Consider the following 19058-nt stretch of genomic DNA (forward strand, 5'->3'; position numbering starts at 1 on the left):
TGCAGCAGAATCAGACTTGGGGGACTCGGCCAGAAGCGAGCCAGAACTCCTGGAAGTAACCCCACAGACAGCGGATACCATAATCTAATAATAGTCTGGAGGGTGAGGGATTCGGACTCTCAGAAGATATGAACCTAAAGGGCAATCTGCCTGATAGGACTCAAAAAACGACATTTATAGGTATGCAGGGAACCCGATGCCCCCTGGTTGGGCAGAGCATGTGCGCAGGGGGAGGGGCACTCACCACAGTAGGGCCTGTGGTCCCTGTCATAGTTCTCTGGTGCCGACAGTGAATGAGCACTCCTCGGTTACTTCCTTGCACACCCCCGACTAGATAGCCCTCTCTGGGTGGATAGAGAGGACAATCTTACATTAATGTTTTTAAGTTTTAACAGGTTTGGGCAGCCAGCAGTTGCAAAGTTTGGGCCAGGAGTTACTTGTTTGGGATGTTTGGTGGTCTCCAAGTGGTTGTCTCAATCATGGGCTGAAATAGTGGAGGGAGATTGCGGAAGGGGGGAGTGAGAGCCATGTAGGTCAGGGTAATGATTATTATGGCACCACAGTATCTCAAAATAAAAATGTTGACTTCGAAAGTGAGAGGGTTGGGTTGGATAGTCAAAAGACACAAAACCCATAGTTATCTTGTAGGCAGAGGAATACATATTGCCATTTTACAAGAGACACACCTCACACTGGAGGAAAGCACAAGATTGAGACGTAAATGGTGTGGCCAAATATTTGCCACCACATACTCAACATTCTCATGGGGGACTCTGGTGTGGATCAGAGCGGGTACCCCATTTGAAGTAGACCGATCTATAATAGGTCGAGAGGGCAGGTATGTTTTGCTCCAGGGTAGCATGTTGGGCAGAGTGATCATGTTCAGGAGCATTTATGCCCCAAATCAGGCCATGCTTGACACATCCCACACCCTGCTAGGGGGAGACTTTAACTGTGTGGTGGACATAGAACTGGGTAGGTCGACTCCACCTCTCAATGGCACACCTGTATCTAAAGTTAACAAGGGATTTTAGACCTGGTTGGAGGGGTGGGACATGGTGGACAACTGGAGGACACAACACGGGAACACAAAGGATTACTCATACTATTCACACATGTATACCAGATTAGACATGTTCACATGTTCAGGCCAGCTGGGATCTGCAATTACACATACGGAATACCATGGACGCACTTTATCCGACCATAATTCATTACTACTCCACATCCGCCCCAACCCAGAACCCACTCTGACTCCCACATGGCGGCTAGACACCACCCTCTTGGAGGATGTTTCCTTCGACAATTCGTTACACACAGTGGTGGTGGAGGATTTTCAGTTTAACCAGGGCTCTGCTTGTTCCAGGGCTATGGAATGGGAAGCCTTTAAGTAGTAGTAAGAGGACACTGCCTGTGCCAAAAAGTGGGCATGTGGAGGCAAACTATTGAAGAACTCACAGGCCTAGAAGCTCAACTACATGATAGAGAAGCCCATCTGACTTCAGAAGCTGATGCGCTGAATAGATTATGGGAAAAGAAAAAGGAATATGATAATACACTTGAGAGATTGCAATGACTGGACATACGTGAACATCAGGGGCGGAAGGGGGAAGGGCAGGTCGAATGCTCACATGGCTGGTGAGCCCCGAAATCAGGGGATCCCCCATTTCTTGAATTAAATTGGTAGAGGAATCGCTAATATACAACACTAAAGAAATAAATGAAGCATTTAGAGCTTATTATGTAATGCAATACAATGAACTGAGGTCGCAAAGACTGGAGACACTTGGTGAATATTTAGCATCCCTCCCCCTTGAACCCTTGGAGCCTCACTAGCGGGAGAACTTGGGGTGGGGGCCTGTGACTGCAATGGAAATCAGTGCTGCACTTAAAGAGATGGTTAAAAGGGAGACACCGGACCCAGAAGGTATACCAGTCTAATTGTATTTGGCTAATGCACAGACACTAGCACCAAAGTTGGAGGCGATCTATGCGGAAGCCTGGGAGTGCAGGTAACTACCCTCTTTGACCAGAGATGTGCTGATTATACCACTCCCGAAGGCCAAGACGGCGAACCCACATTCGTGAAACTATCAGACTCTATCAATGCTAAATGGTGATTTTAAAATCTTGAGTAAAATCCTCGCAGCTCGGCTACTACCCTTTATGAGCGGCTTGATCCATAAAGATCGCAATAGAGCAACTCCCGATCACTTTTAGATAACAGAGCCATACCCTGGGCATACACCTGGGAAGTAGTTCACATGAAATTTCTCTTTATGCTCATGACCTGTTATTATATCCAAAAGACAGAGGCCAGGGAGCAGAACAGGCTCTAGGTATGCTGGATACCTATGCGACCCAGGTGGGACTTAAACTTAACAAGGCCAAGACATATGCCTTCCCATTAAAGAATGAGGGCGCTCTCCATGTCAGACCCTATGGGTCTGACATGGTCCCCTCGCTTCTTCAGGTACCGTGGTATATAAATATTCTATGAACTAGCAGACCTAAAGGAGGGCAACTTGAACCTGGTCTTAAGGTCATTAAAAACATGTATTCAGTTTTGGCGTTCACTTAAGCTACCCCTGTTTAGCTCTCTCAAAAATGATCATGCATCCCAGATTATGATACCTTTTTGTAAACCTCCATGGTTTACAGATCTAAATCAAACCCTAAGGGAAGTGATATGGGGCGGAGGGCAAAATAAAGTATCTCTGGAGGTATTACAGCGGGCACCCATTGAGGAGGGACTAGGTGCCCCCGACTTTGAACTGTACTACCTGGCGGCCCAACTCCAATGGCATGCCCGGTGGGTAGATGGTAGAAACGTGGAACTACTAGAAGAGGAGGGATGGCAAAACAGCCAAAGCTGGCTGTAGGCCAAGTTGTTGCACCCAGCGGTAAATATACACAAATTGAATGTGCTCTTACAAGCGGCACTATACTGTTGGAAGAGATACTGCAGATATACGAACGTAGCTCATGCCTATGTGCCTGAGATACCGCTGGTTGGGATCCGATACAGGGACATGAGACCCAAACTCACAGAATGGGCAGCGGCAGGGATCACTACCGTGGGGATTGCTTCCACATGGGGGCGTTAATCCCCATAGATGACCTTATGATGCAGACCGATCTCCCACATGGGCAATTTCTGACTTTTTATTCTCTGAATAGGACGTTTGGAGACTTATGGTGCAGTAACTCACAGGAACCACAAATACATGGAGTGTTCCAGACACTAATAACCTTGGGGGCGGCCAGACATTTGATGAAATGGGTGTATAGGGCACTCCTAGATTTAGTTAAGAATTTACTGGACCACACCAGTAGAAAATGGGATAAGATTATAGGGAGAGACTTAATGGGCAAAGAATGAAACCAGGTATTGGGAAGCCCTAGACGGGTATCGAGTAATTCCAACTTCAAGGCGATCCAGTTCAGTTATGTACACATCGTATATCTTGACTGAATATCATAAGAGGTGACACAACACAGTGTTGCCCAAGATGCAGATTGGTAGATGTGGGGTTTGCTCACATGACTTGGGAATGTGTAAACCTCAGAGAATTCTGGGAGAAGGTGCTACGCATGATAAAGAAAACTTTAGCACGCACTCTCCCGAACACAATTGAGGTCGGCCTACTCGGATTGTTCCCTAGACCGAATGCCAGAAAAATAGGCAACAGATTTATTGACCTGGCATTGATTCTAGTGAGGAGACAGATAGCCAAGCACTAGAAAGCACACATGAATCCCTGGATAGAGACATGGGAGAATAGTGTTGACACTTGGGCTAAAGCAGAACAGAGAGCATTACAGAAGGAGGATGCAAGGGGGACCCGTAGATGCCCTCTAGCAGATCATGGACAGAGGTGCTGAGAGAGTGGGAAGCAAGACACAAACCTGATGAAGAAGAAGGGGAGGAGAAGGTGGAGGATCATCGGGAAGATAGATCTTTGTCGGCAGAGTCAATCGGAGAACCGGAATGAATAAGAAGTAGCGAGGGAGCCACAACTGGGTCGAGACCCCCTTCACCAGAATGACCTCCCCCTCTCCAGGCACACCAATGAGATCTCCATTGGACACAGAATTCTACGCTAGACAAACCCCATATCCCCTGAGAAACACACATAGGACAGCCCCCGTGCAGGGGAAGATACTAGGAGACACTAGGAGACGCACCCCCAAAATGGTTGTTAAAGTTTGTTAGATATGGTTAGTTCAATTGAAAATAAAAGTATATCTTTACAGATGGGCATGAGTAACTCCCTTGAGCACACATAAATTAAGGTTCAGACTCTAGGTGTAAGAGAACCATTGCCTTCTAGATATGTCATCGTCCGTTGAAAGGCAGCTAGACTTCAACTGTATGTAAATGGACCAATATATATGTCATTAAATGTATTGTATACACCATACGACTGTTTGTACATGTAAAACTTTGTGTTTATACCAAAAAATGCCAATAAAGGTATATAAAAAAAAAAAAAGAATATTAAATACCATCAGAATATCACAGTTCAAAATAATTAACAAACTTTGAAATCTGCTTTAATTGTCAGTAAAATCAGTAAAGGGCCATTGTGCAAATAGTACCTCCATCATTAATGAGTAAAAAAAAATCCCACATAGTCCATTTTGCCAGAAAACATTATTGAGTATATTACAGCCTTTGTACTTAAACCAGCATATGTCCTGTGCGCCACCACCCATGCAAAACGTTTCCTTGTAGGTTAATTTAATGTAGACTAAATTGCGTTTTTGATGTGTAATCAAATATTTTATCATTTTACAGTTAAGCTGAGGATCTACTGGATAAAAGTCCTTTTGTTATCGCGGTCCTGGAGGATAGAATGCCCCAAACATTAAAACTCTTTTTAAATAGTAAAACTCATGCTTTTTTTTTTTTTAAAAAAAGGGGCATGTACAGATTGAGAGGGAGGACTCCATTCAGAGTCACACAGTTTACAAGATAGGACCACTGTATTTTCAGGATGGGTGTGTTCTGCCAAGGACGATAATGTGCCAAATCCAATTGCCATCAGTTTTTTTTTCTTTATATATTGGCCGAAAATGAAACAGTTAAATATGAGGCTGGATTCAGTCTGTCATAAGATTCAAGGACCATCCAGGCGTGCACACAGCTGGTTAATCTGACTTTATTGTCAATCTAAGAGTGCATTGTGGCAGCTTTATTTATTGCTACCGAAAGACTGCGAAGGACAGGTTCATCATGTTACACAGCTCTGTTGTCTTTGTTTATTTAATCGACGAAGACAAGTATTCGCGGTGAGTAGCTTGAGGATCCATTTCCAATGCCAACCATACCGGTCTACCCGGTCAAATGCTGCTTTAAAGTCTATGCAGCAATGGAGCAGATGTCTCCAGAGGCGCTTGCACTTGTCTGCTATTAGGGTGACGGCTAGGATATTCATAGTTGTTCCATACCCTCTTCGAAACCCTGTCTGGTTGACTGGCACCAGATTGTTTGCGTTTGACCATTCTATAAACTCCTCAAGGATTAGCGATGCATACTACTTTGCCTCAGAGTCTATTAGAGCTCTGAGCCTGTAGTTAGCAGGGTTGGATCGGTCTCCTCCCTAAAGAGCAGATTTATTACTGACCCTCTCCAGCTCATCGGAATCGAGCGTGTTAGTTCAACTTCCTTGTAAAGAGCTGGCAGCAGGTTTGCCCAACATTCAGGATTTAGTTTGAAAATAGCCTGTGGGATGTTGTCTGGCCCTGGCGCTCCATCTCTTTGCCCTGCCGTTATTACTTTCACTACCTTATTAGGTGAATAGGGCTGGACTTTGCATCCGGTTGGACAGACCAGTGGCGCACAGGTTACTGATACCCGTTCTTTTGTTATTGCTAATATCTTCTGTTGCACCTTCCTTGATATTGCAGTGGCTCTCCAAGGGGCATATCAACAACAACCGGCGATAATTATCTCTAAGCGCACTTAGCGCTAGGATAATTATCGCCGGCTAGCGTGAATTTTTATCGCTGAGATAGCGTGCTATTAGCAACGCTTATCTCGTTAGCGATAAAAATCCTCACGCTAACAGGCTAACGTGAGATTATCGCTGGAAACCCAGCGATAATCTCACGTTACCTTGTTGATAGGGACAGGCAAACTTAGCCATGATATCCTCCTTCCATAGGATATCATGGCTAAATCAGAAAAATACCAGACGTAAAAAAGCAGCGTTAACCGCGGTTAGCACTGCTTTTTTTGTCTCTAACAGGGTTAGCGACATTCTTGATAATAGGAGAAATGTCGCTTAGCGACATTTCTCCTATTATTTTACTCTGGAACGCCACCTTTGCATCTCATTAGAGATGCAAGGGGAAGCGTAGAGTAAAAGGGTGCTAACATGCAAATTTGCATGTTAGCACCCTGTTGTTGATAGGGCGCTAGTTTTATCTCTCCTTTTTTGGCTTTTAAAGCCAAAAAAGCAGAGATAAAGCCCTTGTTGATATGCCCCCAAGTTCGTCCGCTTCTCCACGTCGCTGTGAGTAGACACAAATCTGAATGTAGTGGGGATCCTTTGCTTAGTAAAATCGCTCAACCTAAACTAGATTTTCGACATGAGTACCATCAGAGCACGTATGAGTCGGGTGCACAGCCCTGTCCTTGGTAGAATGACTTGTGCATTCACCCTCTGCACTGGGTTCTCAAAGCATGTTTATGGAATCGGTAACCATCAATTACCAATAAAAAGTTTGAGGTCTACCCCATTCACTTGTACAATTATTCGGGGTTAGTTTTTTGTTTATGCCTGCTATGCCTGAACCTGCTTGTGCTCTCCCCCACTACCACATGATAATCTCATGGCAAACTCGCCAGAAACTGCAAAACCACAATCTTTGCCACTTGGGTTCACCCTTGATTCATGGTCGCAATAGCGTCATTGGCGACAGGCTTCCGCGGTCTCTCCTGACCTCTCCTGCAGTGCTGCAGCGGCGCCATGGCTCATTTGTGCCTCATTTGCTCCTCCCCTTCCTTAGCCTCAGTGTCTGTATGGAAGTAAGTCACCAGGAAGTCATCCATACATTACTTCTAAAGTATAGATGACTTCTTCTTTCAACTCAATCAAGAGTTTACATTGAAGAACAATTTTTCTTTAATTTGCCATAAAAATATCAGAAATTACAGCACTTCTATTTTTGTTGCACCTAACTGTGGGTAGAGTTTGGCAACACCACACTTTTAACACCCTGCTTGCAGCACACAATTCAGGCCATCTTAAAAATAAGAGTCAAAGACCAGGAATGGGAACTTAACCACCAGATGAACGTCAATGTAATAATATGGTAATTGACTGTATTACTGTATTAACACTGTAATAATGCGTAACTTTTAATATCATAAGGTGAAAAGAAAAAGTACATCTCCCATTTTAGAAAAGAGCACTAAATCTAAAGATAAAGCTCTAAACATTGTTAACTTTTCTGCTTTTGTGCTGTGCGTTACTCACCAACCAAGCACTTGTTTGGTAAAAATGCTGCATGACACAAAATAGCACTGAGTCTGTACATTCTTGCAGTTTACACAGCACTCTAAAATAGTGCCGGTAACAAAGGTATAAAGTTATTGGCATCACATGTCAATCATATATTAGATTTAAGTCTAATTGAACAAAATACAAATATATCAAGTGTTCCTTTCTGGTGGCACAAAGTTATGGTTTGGTACTTACTTTCCAGCATAACACTGCGCAGGAACATTGTGCGTTAAAATTGCCCATTCTGTAATGCAAATAGCACTTTGCTCAGCATTTTGTCATGGGGCATTCCATGGGTGGTACTTGGGTGTTTCAACACTTCTGACCATGAGAGGAGTTGGCCTAACGGCTAGGCCAGTCGACCTTGCATCTGGGAAACTGGGTTCGAGTCTCAGCAATGACGCTGAACATCGTGTGATTCTGGGCAAAACACTTAATTTTCCCATGCCTAACAAAAATAAATGTATCCTCATGTAATGCAACTGGTGCTATGTAAAACGCTCTGATGCCCGATTCTGGTCAAGTTCGCCCTATATAAAACTCAGTAAAAAAAAATTAAAAAGCCATATCTACAAAGATTGTATGGCCCAGCTCTGTGTCGAAAAATAATGCTCCCTTCAAGTAGGTGCAAAAATGGACCAATGTTTTAATTTCTCCTAACACTTCAAACATTGCATGTGTGCTGCACTGTACCGTACACTTCCAATGTGTGCAATGGTACAAAAAAGTGTAAGCTTTGGTGTTTTTTAAAGGAAGCAAACCTGTGGTAAACAGCACGCATACACCATTGCACTATTGTACGAAGGTGTGTGTGTGTGGCTCTATGCACCCTTAGAGAGCACCAGGACGTGGAAAATGAGCAGCACAAGGCCATATTTAGTAAATATGGCCTTGTGCTGCTCTCTGCATCATAACTCAGCACAGCAACCTTGACATATTTTGTAGCTCTGTCCCAGTGTGTTTAGGTCTGGCATTAGCCAAGACCTTTGTTTTTACTAAAACTATATATTTAATATGCTTATAGGCACTTTCAGCCATCCTCCCCATCCATCAATTAATCATTATGGGGCTTGTAAAGTGCAGCTACTCACCTGTGAGGGTCTCAAGGCACGGGAGAGGGGCAGCTCCGTAGGGGGCTGAGTCATCTGAAGAGCCAGTTCTTGAGGTCCTTCCTGAACTGGAGCAGTGTGGGGCTTTGTTGGAGGTGGAGGGGTAGGTCGTTCCAGGTCTTGGCTGTGAGGTAGTAGAGGAACTTTCCAAATGTTCTGGTCTTGTTGGTGCTTGGGACGGTGGCCAGAGAAAGGTCGGCTGATTGGAGGTTTCTTTTGGGTGATTGGAAGAAGAGGCGGTTGTTTAGGTATGCTGTACCGATGTTGTGGAGGGCCTTGTATGCATGCGTGAGGAGCTTAAAGGTTATTCTTCTCCGTGGAGGTGTTGTGTGATGTGGTTGTGACTTGAAATGTCATGAGCTTGCGGAGGAGTTTTTTGTTGATTCCGGCATAGAGGGCGTTGCCGTAGTCCAGTCTGCTAGTGATGAGGGCGTCCATGACCATTTTTCTGGATATGGAGGGGATTCATCTGAATTTTTTTTTAAGTATGCAGAGGGTGTTGAAGAAGGCCAAGAATGTGGCATTGATCTGGTGGTTCATGGTAAGTGATGAGTTCAGTATGCTGCTGAGGTTTTGTGCATGGTCTGTCGGGGGGTTCCGATGCTGGGAGGGCCACCAGCTGTCGTCCCATGCTGAGGGGGTTGAGCCAAGGAAGAGGACTTCTGTTTTCTCAAAGTTGAGTTTCAGGCAAGTCTTCTTCATCCAGTTGGTGACCTTTCATCCCTTTTTGGAAGGTGGTGTTGGGTTCCTTGGTGAGAAGAGGATGTGATTGGTGTCGTCGGCGTAAGAGATGATGTTGAGCCAGTGGTTTCTGATGATGGCTGCGAGGGGTACAAAAGGGGGTGGCGATGGACGGAGCATCAGAACCAATCAAACACTCACACCCAGTCAACAGATCTGGGTTTGATCCACCACCGTTCTTTAGCCCACTCTGCCACCCCAGTTCAGACATGGCCATATGCAAATCAGTCTGACCCTGTGCCTCATGGGAACAGTCCAGCCCGAACTGCCAAGCCATGCCTTCCCTGGACCGGAAACAAGCTTCCTAGGACCGGTTTCTGGCATTTCAGCCGTCTTCAGCCAGGCTTGCTTGAATCCAGTGGCAAAGTGAGCAAGGGACTCACGTCTGAGCATACCCTGCCAACTTATGGCGAACAAAGCGGTACAAAAGGGGGTGGCGATGGACGGAGCATCAGAACCAATCAAACACTCACACCCAGTCAACAGATCTGGGTTTGATCCACCACCGTTCTTTAGCCCACTCTGCCACCCCAGTTCAGACATGGCCATATGCAAATCAGTCTGACCCTGTGCCTCATGGGAACAGTCCAGCCCGAACTGCCAAGCCATGCCTTCCCTGGACCGGAAACAAGCTTCCTAGGACCGGTTTCTGGCATTTCAGCCGTCTTCAGCCAGGCTTGCTTGAATCCAGTGGCAAAGTGAGCAAGGGACTCACGTCTGAGCATACCCTGCCAACTTATGGCGAACAAAGCGGTACAAAAGGGGGTGGCAATGGACGGAGCATCAGAACCAATCAAACACTCACACCCAGTCAACAGATCTGGGTTTGATCCACCACCGTTCTTTAGCCCACTCTGCCACCCCAGTTCAGACATGGCCATATGCAAATCAGTCTGACCCTGTGCCTCATGGGAACAGTCCAGCCCGAACTGCCAAGCCATGCCTTCCCTGGACCGGAAACAAGCTTCCTAGGACCGGTTTCTGGCATTTCAGCCGTCTTCAGCCAGGCTTGCTTGAATCCAGTGGCAAAGTGAGCAAGGGACTCACGTCTGAACATACCCTGCCAACTTATGGCGAACAAAGCGGTACAAAAGGGGGTGGCGATGGACGGAGCATCAGAACCAATCAAACACTCACACCCAGTCAACAGATCTGGGTTTGATCCACCACCGTTCTTTAGCCCACTCTGCCACCCCAGTTCAGACATGGCCATATGCAAATCAGTCTGACCCTGTGCCTCATGGGAACAGTCCAGCCCGAACTGCCAAGCCATGCCTTCCCTGGACCGGAAACAAGCTTCCTAGGACCGGTTTCTGGCATTTCAGCCGTCTTCAGCCAGGCTTGCTTGAATCCAGTGGCAAAGTGAGCAAGGGACTCACGTCTGAGCATACCCTGCCAACTTATGGCGAACAAAGCGGTACAAAAGGGGGTGGCGATTGACGGAGCATCAGAACCAATCAAACACTCACACCCAGTCAACAGATCTGGGTTTGATCCACCACCGTTCTTTAGCCCACTCTGCCACCCCAGTTCAGACATGGCCATATGCAAATCAGTCTGACCCTGTGCCTCATGGGAACAGTCCAGCCCGAACTGCCAAGCCATGCCTTCCCTGGACCGGAAACAAGCTTCCTAGGACCGGTTTCTGGCATTTCAGCCGTCTTCAGCCAGGCTTGCTTGAATCCAGTGGCAAAGTGAGCAAGGGACTCACGTCTGAGCATACCCTGCCAACTTATGGCGAACAAAGCGGTACAAAAGGGGGTGGCGATGGACGGAGCATCAGAACCAATCAAACACTCACACCCAGTCAACAGATCTGGGTTTGATCCACCACCGTTCTTTAGCCCACTCTGCCACCCCAGTTCAGACATGGCCATATGCAAATCAGTCTGACCCTGTGCCTCATGGGAACAGTCCAGCCCGAACTGCCAAGCATGCCTTCCCTGGACCGGAAACAAGCTTCCTAGGACTGGTTTCTGGCATTTCAGCCGTCTTCAGCCAGGCTTGCTTGAATCCAGTGGCAAAGTGAGCAAGGGACTCACGTCTGAGCATACCCTGCCAACTTATGGCGAACAAAGCGGTACAAAAGGGGGTGGCGATGGACGCAGCATCAGAACCAATCAAACACTCACACCCAGTCAACAGATCTGGGTTTGATCCACCGCCGTTCTTTAGCCCACTCTGCCACTCCAGTTCAGACATGGCCATATGCAAATCAGTCTGACCCTGTGCCTCATGGGAACAGTCCAGCCCGAACTGCCAAGCCATGCCTTCCCTGGACCGGAAACAAGCTTCCTAGGACCGGTTTCTGGCATTTCAGCCGTCTTCAGCCAGGCTTGCTTGAATCCAGCGGCAAAGTGAGCAAGGGACTCACGTCTGAGCATACCCTGCCAACTTATGGCGAACAAAGCGGTACAAAAGGGGGTGGCGATGGACGGAGCATCAGAACCAATCAAACACTCACACCCAGTCAACAGATCTGGGTTTGATCCACCACTGTTCTTTAGCCCACTCTGCCACCCCAGTTCAGAATTGGCCATCTGCAAATCAGTCTGACCCTGTGCCTCATGGGAACAGTCCAGCCCGAACCGCCAAGCCATGCCTTCCCTGGACCGGAAACAAGCTTCCTAGGACCGGTTTCTGGCATTTCAGCCGTCTTCAGCCAGGCTTGCTTGAATCCAGTGGCAAAGTGAGCAAGGGACTCACGTCTGAGCATACCCTGCCAACTTATGGCGAACAAAGCGGTACAAAAGGGGGTGGCGATGGACGGAGCATCAGAACCAATCAAACACTCACACCCAGTCAACAGATCTGGGTTTGATCCACCACCGTTCTTTAGCCCACTCTGCCACCCCAGTTCAGACATGGCCATATGCAAAATAGTCTGACCCTGTGCCTTATGGGAACAGTCCAGCCCGAACTGCCAAGCCATGCCTTCCCTGGACCGGAAACAAGCTTCCTAGGACCGGTTTCTGGCATTTCAGCCGTCTTCAGCCAGGCTTGCTTGAATCCAGTGGCAAAGTGAGCAAGGGACTCACGTCTGAGCATACCCTGCCAACTTATGGCGAACAAAGCGGTACAAAAGGGGGTGGCGATGGACGGAGTATCAGAACCAATCAAACACTCACACCCAGTCAACAGATCTGGGTTTGATCCACCACCGTTCTTTAGCCCACTCTGCCACCCCAGTTCAGACATGGCCATATGCAAATCAGTCTGACCCTGTGCCTCATGGGAACAGTCCAGCCCGAACTGCCAAGCCATGCCTTCCCTGGACCGGAAACAAGCTTCCTAGGACCGGTTTCTGGCATTTCAGCCGTCTTCAGCCAGGCTTGCTTGAATCCAGTGGCAAAGTGAGCAAGGGACTCACGTCTGAGCATACCCTGCCAACTTATGGCGAACAAAGCGGTACAAAAGGGGGTGGCGATGGACGGAGCATCAGAACCAATCAAACACTCACACCCAGTCAACAGATCTGGGCTTGATCCACCACCGTTCTTTAGCCCACTCTGCCACCCCAGTTCAGACATGGCCATATGCAAATCAGTCTGACCCTGTGCCTCATGGGAACAGTCCAGCCCGAACTGCCAAGCCATGCCTTCCACGGACCGGAAACAAGCTTCCTAGGACCGGTTTCTGGCATTTCATCCGTCTTCAGCCAGGCTTGCTTGAATCCAATGGCAAAGTGAGCAAGGGACTCACGTCTGAGCATACCCTGCCAACTTATGGCGAACAAAGCGGTACAAAAGGGGGTGGCGATGGACGGAGCATCAGAACCAATCAAACACTCACACCCAGTCAACAGATCTGGGTTTGATCCACCACCGTTCTTTAGCCCACTCTGCCACCCCAGTTCAGACATGGCCATATGCAAATCAGTCTGACCCTGTGCCTCGTGGGAACAGTCCAGCCCGAACTGCCAAGCCATGCCTTCCCTGGACCGGAAACAAGCTTCCTAGGACCGGTTTCTGGCATTTCAGCCGTCTTCAGCCAGGCTTGCTTGAATCCAGTGGCAAAGTGAGCAAGGGACTCACGTCTGAGCATACCCTGCCAACTTATGGCGAACAAAGCGGTACAAAAGGGGGTGGCGATGGACGGAGCATCAGAACCAATCAAACACTCACACCCAGTCAAGAGATAGTAGAGGAACTTTCCAAATGTTCTGGTCTTGTTGATGCTTGGGACGGTGGCCAGAGAAAGGTCGGCTGATTGGAGGTTTCTTTTGGGTGGGTGGAAGAAGAGGCGGTTGTTTAGGTATGCTGTACCGATGTTGTGGAGGGCCTTGTATGCATGCGTGAGGAGCTTAAAGGTTATTCTTCTTCGTGGAGGTGTTGGGTGATGTGGTTGTGACTTGAAATGTCATGCGCTTGCGGAGGAGTTTTTTGTTGATTCCGGCATAGAGGGCGTTGCCGTAGTCCAGTCTGCTAGTGATGAGGGCGTCCATGACCATTTTTCTGGATATGGAGGGGATTCATCTGAATTTTTTTTTAAGTATGCAGAGGGTGTTGAAGAAGGCCAAGAATGTGGCATTGGTCTGGTGGTTCATGGTAAGTGATGTGTTCAGAATGCTGATGAGGTTTTGTGCATGGTCTGTCGGGGGGTTCCAATGCTGGGAGGGCCACCAGCTGTCGTCCCATGCTGAGGGGGTTGAGCCAAGGAAGAGGTCTTCTGTTTTCTCAAAGTTGAGTTTCAGGCAAGTCTTCTTCATCCAGTTGGTGACCTTTCATCCCTTTTTGGAAGGTGGTGTTGGGTTCCTTGGTGAGAAGAGGATGAGACTGGTGTCGTCGGCGTAAGAGATGATGTTGAGCCAGTGGTTTCTGATGATGGCTGCGAGGGGGGCATATAGTTGTTGAAAAGGGTGGAGCTGAGGGAGGATCCCTGGGGTACTCCACTTCTGGTCTCTGTTGGTTCTGAGAGGTAGAGCGGGAGTCTGACATCCTTGGTTATGCCTGTGAGAAATGAGCGCTTTCATTTGAAGGCCTTCCCTTGGATGCTGGCATCATAGAGTCTGGTGGCTAGTGTGTGGTGAGAGATATATCGGAAGCAGCTGATAGGTTCAGCAGGATGAGGGCTGCCGTTTGGCCCTGGTCGAGTAGGGCACGGATGTCATCCATGGTGGCGAGTAGGGCGGTCCCGGTCCTGTGGTTTCTGCAGAATCTGGATTGGGAGATGTCCAGGATGTTGTTGGCTTCGATGAAGTTTGATAGCTGTGTGTTGACGGCCTTTTCAATGACCTTGGCTGTGAAAGGAAACACTGAGATGGGCCTGAAATTCTTGAGATTCGCCGGGTCTGCGGAGGGTTTCTTCAGGAGGGGGTTGACTTCGGCATGTTTCCAGTCATTGAGAAATGTGGCGGTCTCGAGGGAGCAGTTGATTGTCTGATGTAGTTCAGGTGTGATGGCCTTGGCAGCTCTGTGGAAGATGTGGTGGGACTGGGGTCTCAGGGTGCTCCGGAGTGGATGCTCTTCGTGGTCTTTAAGGTGCCTTCTGTCATGAGCGGGTCCAGGTGAGATGTGTCTGGTGGGTGGTGTAGCTGTGGGTTTGGGCTGAAGCGGTGCAGAGGTCTTGGTTGTCAAAGTTGTCATAGAGTTTCTTAATTCTGAGGTGAAAAAAGGTGCTGAGTCTGTTGCAAAGGTCTTGAGAGGGTGGGACGTCTGTTGTTTCGCTGCCGGGTTTGGCAAATTCGTGGCTGATGGAGAAGAGTTCTTTGGAGTTGTGGGAAATGGTGAGGATTCTGTCTGGGAGGAAGTTATGTTTTGTGGACTTGATGAGTTGGTGGTGTGCTGTGGTAGCTGTTATGTCATTCATATTTCTCTTCAACTCATTAGTGCATATAGCATTGGGCAGTGCATCAGCCCATTTCTGCCATTGGCTATCTTCATTGTGAGTGGCAGGATTCTGTTCTTTTACAAAGAGCACATCAGCACACAAAGTAGTTTCCATCAGTGGCAGAGACTACTATGACAATGTGTGCCTTATGAGAACAAAAAATATTTTTTTCTTTTCTACAAATTGTTTTTTAATACTGGTGAGGGCCTAGCCACTCCCACAAAAATAACATTTTACAAAACTAGAGCAAAACAGCATTGACAAAGCCAAAGGTCTGGCAGCCAACACCAGACCTATTAGCTTTACCAATGCCTTCTTGGGTTTAGTAATTCTACATCAGGACAGTAGGCTTTGGATTATGCATTCTCTTTTCAGCTTTATTGAAACAACAGCCATATTCAAGAATAATAGAACACGGTAAGAACTACAACACTCATATTTGCATAGGAAAAAACTACAAGCGTCAGATAATGTAGTTGTGCCCAATCACAGTATAAACACTCATGAATACCGAAATGCCTTCTCTTTCTTGCTGTTTGGGCAACCATTATACGTACAATCTTTTCTTTACTTTTTAATGCTTAATGTAAATGTTAATTAAGTGTGTGCCTGCATTGTGCTTGGAAGCAGTGTCACACTGATTCATTTTGGCAATACCAACTTCTCATATCAATTTCTCACTTGTTCCCCAGGCTGGGTAAAGTGATTGGCTTCTTTTTCTTCTCCATCCACTCTCATTTGCCCATGGCTGACTGCAGGCACCATTTTAGGTAGACTTCTCAGTCGCATTCAGGTCAACCGCCCTAATCTTTGCCTTGTATTATTCACCCTGCATAGCCTAGCCCGTGACCTGCCTTTATCCTCGTCACACCCCAGTCCGGGGACCAATTACACTCTCTACCATGTTTTTTCACTGACAAACTGCCCTGCAGGAGGTGAAAGACAACAGCTACATCAACACAAGGATATGTCAATATTAACCCTGTAGTCCCTGATGGATGCCCTGCTCAACAGAAAGCCTGGACTGCAATGATTTTTGATTAAGGAAGTGAACCTAAGTGGGGTTTTTCATATTCATTCAATTTGATAAGCATTTAAAAAGATGTATTGATATTCACCTGCACCAGTGTCACACTTGCTGAGAGCAAACACCTCCACCCCCTCACTACAACTTTGGGTGAGCAGTAGCGAGTAACCCAATAAATCATGTGGGTGATTGTTGTGACAGGAACTTAAATTGATACAACTTTAATACTCTTTCAGAGATGTCTCAGGATAACCTAAACAATATTATTGACCTTGCACTCACAATTAACTGTTTCCTCTTCTTTGGCCCAATAGTTGAAGACCTTCTTTACATTACTACCTGTTCCTTACACCCTAGTCAATCCCAACCCAGGCTCCAATGGGAAAGAAGGCAGTTCCAAAGCCAAAAAGCCTTTTAAAGCTACTGTCGTAGAAAACTAATGAAGGTCTACATAGGCTGTTTGCCCTTTAGTGCACCAGAAGAGGATGAAAAAGCATACTCAGATGCTTCAAATGCACAAGTCCTCGACAAAGGTTACTCTGACTTCTCCGTGATGATCTACAACACCCATGGCACCCACTACCTAAACACAGCAAACTATTAGAGGAAGCAGGGGAATGCTCATCACCAGTACTTCCTAATATGTCAAATATTCTTGATAATACTTTTGACCCAGAGGACATAATCCACCCTTACTCCTCTGACTCACTTCCAAAAACTGCAGCTTATGTCCAGTCCCGGCTTAGAAAATCCTTCCCTTAGGAGATACATAACCGCCTCAAAGCAGAATGCCCTCGCCCATCACTGATTGGTGAAGTGGCAGAGACTCCTGAAATTGACCCCAAGTTGGTATTGTTTTTAGGCAATAAGGACCCTAAAAAAGGTGATGGCAGGTCTTCCCAGGATAAACTCCTTGATCTCTTAGGCCTCCTTTCAAACATACTGGATTTAGTCTTTTTTGCCAAAAAACAGAGGGCCCCTTTATACGAGATCTCCTTGCAGGATGGGCTAAAAGGGCCATTTGCCTTCTAGGCAATGCAAACTGTACCCTGTCTAATGAGTGGTGCAGATCTATTCTCCTACAAATAGACCCTAAATTGTGTGACCCAGCCAACAACAAAGCAGGCCAATCAGCTGATGGTATGCTATTTGGCCAACTTTCATTATGGATATAACCATGTTCATCAGTACTCTCACCTAATTGAATGAGGCTAAATTGGCCTTGAAAAAGTTTTCAATCTGTTCCTTTTTAACAAGGCCAGCAGACGGCGCTCCACAGGCTCTGCTTCCTTTCAGCCCTTTTTTAGAGGGTACCCGAGACATCGATATCAATGGACAGACTACCAGCAAGGAGACATGTTCTCCCTATTTGGGCGAGGTCTTTCAGAGGACGTGGCCACCACCAGGTGGCAGGGCAGAGGTGGCAGTGCAACTGTCAACTTCAGGGATGTGGCATCTTATTTATTTTCTTTTAGAACTGGGTGGCAGGATTGCATTTTTCTACTTCATTTGCTACAACAGCACACAAGATCCTTAGATCCTTCACACAGTTAAGTGATTTTATTACTACTTTTACAGCACACCATATGGAATTGCACTGCCAATACACTTTCCATCCAAAAATAAGTCTTTCATAGATCTAGGGATTCAAGCTCTCCCTCTAAAGAAATTGTTTGCTTGTACTTCACAATATCCAAATGGCTTTATCAGCAGAACAAAAAAGCAGACGGTTGCAGGTTAGTAATAAACCTCAAATATTTCAACACCTTTATCGCCACTTCTAGATGGAAAGCATCCATCTATTGCGCGGACTGTTGAGGGAAGGGGATATCATGGTCCGGCTAGACCTGAAGGACAGAAATTGCTCAGGATCCATCTTTCCCCCCTCATAGACTTTCTCCAGTTTCATTGGAAGGACTGTATTTGATAAGTCCTTCATTGTTTTACCAAACTGATGAAACCAGTAGTTAAACTCCTTCAGGCACAGGGAATTCTTCTTATCATATTTCTGGTTGACATTTTGATCATCGTACAGAACACAAACCTTCTTCTTACACATCTTCACTTAATCATTTCTCTCCTGAAAGACTTAGAATTTGTAATAAATTTACACCTACCCATTCTTTCCTCGACTACCCAACTAGAGTTCTTGGAATTCCTGATGGACTCAATGTCTGCATCCCATTTCCTTCTAAACAACAAGATCAAAGCCATCAAGAAGGAGATCTGCAGAGTACTGGCAAACAACATGATTACCCTGCAAACGATAGCTAGACTAGTAGTCCTTTTTTCATCCTACTTTCAAGCGATATTTCCGGGACCACTTCATTACAGGGCTGTACAGTGCCTTAGGCCTCAACATCTTCAGAAAGACTGTCAGATCTCCCAGTTAGTTCACTGACACAACATCGATGTAAAAAATATCGATGTTAAAAATATTGAGTAAAAAATTGCGACAACAAACATTCCGACTCCTATACTTGAACTGGTAAGTACAAACATATCGACTAAAAAATATCGATATAAAAAGTATAGGTGTATAAAATGTTGACTGAAAAATATAAAATAAAATAATATATATTCAATATCAAATATAATTTTAATAAAATAAAATACATTTAATATACATTTTCAACACAATATAAAAATTTAAATTAATTAAAAATATACACACAAAGATAATAATGTATACATATATTTACTGTAAAACAATTAATAAACTATTATTTTTAATTTAAGTTAAAAGTTTAAAATAATATAAAAAATAAAAATATATATTTTATTAATGATTTTAAATATAAAAAACAAAAATTTATAACAAATTAAAACATAAACCTA

Source organism: Triturus cristatus, chromosome 4_1 (genome assembly GCF_964204655.1).
Source record: "Triturus cristatus chromosome 4_1, aTriCri1.1, whole genome shotgun sequence".
In the NCBI taxonomy this organism is placed as follows: Eukaryota; Metazoa; Chordata; class Amphibia; order Caudata; family Salamandridae; genus Triturus; species Triturus cristatus.